This window comes from Mustela putorius, unplaced genomic scaffold, assembly GCF_011764305.1.
Source record: "Mustela putorius furo isolate JIRA1106 unplaced genomic scaffold, ASM1176430v1.1 tig00537227_pilon_pilon_pilon, whole genome shotgun sequence".
In the NCBI taxonomy this organism is placed as follows: Eukaryota; Metazoa; Chordata; class Mammalia; order Carnivora; family Mustelidae; genus Mustela; species Mustela putorius.
Genome location: NW_025422368.1, coordinates 16,384,621 through 16,390,711, shown reverse-complemented (window position 1 = coordinate 16,390,711; position 6,091 = coordinate 16,384,621).

Sequence of the window (6,091 nt, the reverse complement as noted above, 5' to 3'; positions counted from 1 at the left end):
CCTCTATCTGTTTTCATTTTTGGAGATCCCCAGCTATTCCTGCATACTTATTTTTATGTATGGGTTTTAGTATCAACTTCTCTACGTATATTAAAAAATGTAGACAAATGTCTTTAAGGTGATATTTTTTCCCCTAATTATTGCTTTAAACATATCCACTAATTTAAAAATTAGTGGGTTGACAGATGGAGGGAGGGAGAAAGATAGCTGGCCACAAAAGTGCAGCAGAAGGGATCTTGTGATGGGACTGTTCTGTATCTAAATTTTAGGGGTAGACACAAATCTACAAATGAGACAAGATCAATTTTATTACTTTATTATTTTTCAGAGCCTGTAATGTTCGATAATTATGCTTCCACTCTTACCACACTTTTTAGTTCAACAATTAAGTATATTAAGTGTATCAGCTCTTTTACTGGTTTCCTAGTTTTCTGTCTGTTGGGTAAAGTGCATCCACTAATAGGCATCTCAGTAGGAGCTCCTGAGTAAAGTATCCCTTCAGTTCATGCATGTTTAACATTGTTTTTCTGTAAGTTTGATGCTTAAAACATATCCTAGTTGGATGTAGAGTCTTTGATTTTTTTTTCATTTCTGGAAATTGCCTCATTTTATGCCTGGCATCTTCCACGCAACCTTTTATTTCTGAGTTTCATCTGCAGTACCACTGGTAGTAGTTCACTTCATTAAAAGGTATTATTGCATTTTTTGAATGTATCCTGTATCATTTTATTCATGGACAATTGATTTGTTTCCAGCTTTAAACTATTATGAATAATGCAGTCTTATACAACTTTATATATATCTCTTAGTGCCTATGTTTGTGCATTTTTTTGGTGTAAAACTTCTTTATACAACTTTGCAACTTCTCTGTGATAAAGTATATATTCAGTTTTAGGAACTACTGAAAAACTCTTTCAAAATCTTTGGACACATTTATGGTGAACAATAGCAGTCATAAGAGTTCCCTTAGCTTATATACTCACCAACACTTGCTTTTAATTTTCACTGTCTCATGGGTAGTCAGAGGTCTCTTGTGAAGCTTTAATATACGTTTTCCTGATTCCTAATGAAAACAAAACAATTTTCATATGTTTATTGGTCATTACAATATCTCTTTGGTGAAAGGACTACTAAAATCTCATGCTCATTTTTCTGTTAGGTTGATGATCTTCTTAACTTTTTTTTAAATTGACTTGTAAAAAACATTTTTATATGTTCTACAAAACAAACTTTTGGTGAGTGATAGACATTTTAAACAATTCCTCTTATTCTGAAGCTGGTCTTTTCACAGTTTTACTGATGAATACAAAGAACAGTATTTCATAATTTCATTTTGAATGTAGTCATCCCATTTATCATTTAAAATGATAAATTTAAAATTTTATCACTTAAAGTGATAAAGTCATCCCACTTTATCATTTTCTTACATTAGGGCCTCTTTCTATCTCTTTTCTTTTCTTTTCCTTTTCTTTTATTTTTTCTTTTCTTTTTCTTTCCTTTCTGTTTGCTCTGTAGGGATCCTATTTGATATAGTAGATATTTTAATTTTATTGTGATAAAATATACATAACATAAAATTCATTAGGCCTTCTTTTAAGAGCATCTATTCTTACTAGAATGATAAAGGAGTACTATATTATGCTCTAGAAGCTTTATTGCTTTGCCTTTAACATTTCATCTCTTTGGAACTGATTTTTTATTATGGTTGAGGAGTCAAACTGTATTTTCCTTTCATGGATATTTGAATACTCCAGAATGATTTGTTTAAAAATTACCCATTTCTCAATGCTGTATGTGCAACCATTGACAAATACAAGTGGTTCTATATGTGTGAGTCTCACTGTATAAACTCTATCTTTCCATTTTTTAAAATTTTTGCACCATTACGTTACCAGAGAAGAGAGAAAAAAATGCTATTATTTGCAAAATGCAAAGCAGTAAATAGTACTTAAATTCCTACATTCAATTTATTGAAATATATACAACCTTGTTTATTTAATACAAGCATAATGAAAGACTGAGTCCCAAGTGATTTCCTGCAATGATCATTCATTCAAAAAATATATTTTATACCAAACCTTCAATCCTGAAACAAAGTCATCTTAATCAACAGGTATTATCTTTTTTAGATATGTATAGATTTAATTTACTCATAGTTTGTTTAGGAATTTTTCCCCCTGATTTTGGTAAAATTTGCATATACTTATCCTTCTAATGTCATTGTCAGGTTTTGATGTCACAGTTAAGTTGGCCCCATTAGATGACTAAAAAATGTTTTGTTTTGTTTTTTTAAATTTATGCTCTGGAAGGTTAATCTTATATCCTTCTTTAAATGACTTTATCTTTTTAATTTTAATTTCAGTATAATTACATGCAATGTTATAGTAGTATCAGGTGCACAATGCAGTGATTCACCAATTCTATACCTCAGTGCTCATTATGACAAGTACACTTAATCCCCTTTACCTGTTTCACCTATCCCCCAAACCACCTGCCTCTGGTATAGCCACATTTGTTCCGTTCTATACCTTACTCAGTGCTCATCATGATAAGTGTACTCTTAATCCCCTTTACCTGCTTCACCCATTTCCCAAACCACCTGCCTTCTGGTACAGCCACATTTATTCTCTGCATTTAAGAGTCTAATTTTTTGTTTCCTTTTTACTTTATTTTGTTTCTTAAATTCCACATTTGAGTGAAATCATATGGTATTTGTCTTTCTCTGACTGACTTATTTCACTTAGCATTATACCTCTAGATCTATCCAAATGGCAATTTTCTTTTTTATGGCTGAGTAATATTCCATTATATATAGGTCTCCTTGTCTTTATTCATTTATCTAGTGATGGACATTTGGGTTGCTTCCATAATTTGGCTACTATAAATGCTCCTACAATAAACAGAAGGGTGCATATATCCTTTTAAACTAATTTTTTTATCAAGTACTTTGAGTAAATACCCAGTAGTAGAATTACTAGAAGATATAGTAATTCCATTTTTAATTTTTTGAGAACCTCCATACTGTTTTGAACAGTGGCTGCACCACTATGCACCACCAACTGTGCACAAGGATTCCTTTTTCTCCACATACTTGCCAACACTTGCTATTTCTATTGTTCTTGATTTTAGCCATTCTGATGCGAAGTGATAGCTCATTGTTGTTTTGATTTGCATTTCCCTGATGATACATGATGTTGAGTGTCTTTTCATGTGGCTGTTGAGCATCTGTGTGTCTTTGGAGAAATGTCTGTTCAAGTCTTATGTCTATTATTAATTGGATTATTTGGGATTTGGATGTTGACTTGTGTAGGTTCTTTATGTATTTTGGATATTAACCCTTTATCAGGTGTCATTTACAAATATCTGCTCCCATTCAGTAGGTTGTCTTTTAGTTTTGTTGATCTACTCCTTTCCTGTGCAGAAGCCTTTTATTTTGATGTAGTCCCAGTAGTTTATTTTCTTCCTTTTGTTTCTCTTGGCTCAGGAGACATATCTAGAAAAATGTTGGTATAGCTAATGTCAAAGGAATTAGTGTCTATACTCTCTTCTCTGATTTTTATGGCTTCAGATCTCACATTTAGGTCTTTAATCCATTTCAAACGTATTTTTGTGTATGGTCTACATGGTCTGGTTTCATTCTTTTGCATGTTGTTGTCCAGTTTTCTCAACACCATTTGTTAAAAAGACTATCTTTCCCATTGCATATTTTTGACTCCTTTGTCAAACATTAACTGACCATATAATTGAAGGTTTATTTCTGAGCTTTCTATTCAGTTCCATTTATCCGTGTGTCTGTTTTTAATGCCAATATCATACTGTTTTCATTACTAAAGCTTTGTAGTATATCTTGAAATCTGAGATTGTGATACTCCAGTTTTGTCCTTTTTCAAGATTGGTTTGGCTATTCAGGATCTTTTGTGGTTCCATACAAATTTTAGGCTTATTTGTTCTTGTTCTGTGAAAAATACTCTTGGTATTTTGAAAGGGATTAAATTAAATTTGAGGATTGCTCTGGGTAGTTTGGGCGTTATAAGAATATTTGGTCTCCCAATCCATGAACATGGATACCTTTCCATTTGTTTGTGTCACCTTCAGTTTCTTTCAGCAACGTTTTATAGTTTTTGGAGGATAGGTCTTTTATTTCCTTGGATAAATTTATTCCTAGATATTTCATTATTTTTGGTACAATTTAATGGATTTTTTTCTTAATTTCTATTTCTGCTACTTCATTATTGGTGTATAGAATTGAAACCAATTTCTTTGAGGAAAACACAAAAGAAATGGAAAAATGTTCCATGCTCATGGATTGGAAGAACAAATATTGTGAAAATGTCTATGCTACCTAAAGCAATCCACACGTTTAATGCAATCCCTATCAAAATACCATCCTTTTTTCCCCAAATAAATGGAACAAATAATCCTAAAATTTATATGGAACCAGAAAAGACCTTGAATAGCCAGAGGAATGTTGAAAAAGAAAACCAAAATTGGTGACATCACAATTCCGAACTTCAAGTTGTTACAAAGCTGTCATCATCAAGACAGTATGCTACTGGTACAAAAACAGACACATAGATCAATGGAACAGAATAGAGAGCCCAGAAATAGACTCTCAACTCTATGGTCAATTAATCTTCGACAAAGCAGGAAAGAATGTCCAATGGAAAGAAGACAGTCTCTTCAACAGATGGTTTTGGGAAAATTGGACAGCCACATGCAGAAAAATGAAATTGGACCATTTACTTACACCACACATGAAAATAGACTCAAAAGTGATGAAGGACCTCAATGTGAGAAAGGAATCCATCCAAATCCTTGAGGAGAACACAGGCAGCAACCTCTTCGACCTCAGCCACAGCAACTTCTTCCTAGGAACATCGCCAAAGGCAGGGAAGCAAGGGCAAAAATGAACTATTGGGACTTCATCAAGATCAAAAGCTTTTGCACAGCAAAGGAAACAGTTAACAAAACCAAAAGACAACTGACAGAATGGGAGAAGATTTTTGCAAAGGACATATCAGATAAAGGGCTAGTATCCAAAATCTATAAAGAGCTTATCAAACTCAACACCCAAAGAACAGATAATCCAATCAAGATATGGGCAGAGGAATGAACAGACATTTCTGCAAAGACGACATCCAAATGGCCAGCAAAAACATGAAAAAGTGCTCCACATCACTCGGCATCAGGGAAATACAAATCAAAACCACAATGAGATACAACCTCACACCAGTCAGAATGGCTAAAATGAACAAGTCAGGAAATGACAGATGCTGGCAAGGATGCGAGAAAGGGGAACCCTCCTACACTGTTGGTGTGAATGCAAGCTGGTGAAACCACTCTGGAAAACAGCATGGAGGTTCCTCAAAAAGTTGAAAATAGAACTACCCTACAACCCAGCAATTGCACTACTGGGTATTTACCCTAAAGATAAAAACATAGTGATCCAAAGGGGGATGTGCACCCGAATGTTTATAGCAGCAATTATAATTTTAAAAATTAAATTAAAAAAATTATTTTAATTTTTTAAAAAATTAATTAAAAAATTAATTTAAAAAATTAAAAAATTATTTAAAAAAAGAATTACAACCAATTTCTGTATATTGAGTTTGTATACTGAAACTTACTGAATGAATTTATCAGTTCTAGTAATTTTTTGGTGGGTTCTTTCAGTTCTGGAAATGATATCATGTTTTCTATAAATGGTAAATAAATAGTGAAAGTTTTACTTCTTCTTAGCAGACTTAGATGCGTTTTCTTTTTCTTGTCTGATAACTGTGGCTAGGACTTCCAGTGCTCTATTGAATAAAAGCAGTGAGGGTGGCCCCCTTTTTTTTTTTTGTTTCTGATCATAGGGGTAAAGCTCTTAGTTTTCACCACTGAGTATTATATTAGTTGTGGATTTTTCATATATGGCCTATATTACGCTGAGGTATAGTCTCTCTAAAAATATTTTGTTGTGAGTTTTTATCATGAATGGACATTATACTTTGTCAGGTGCTTTTTCTGCATCTATTGAAATGACCATATGGTTTTTATCCTTTCTTATTGATGTGATGTATTGCATTGATTGATTTGTAAATACTGAACC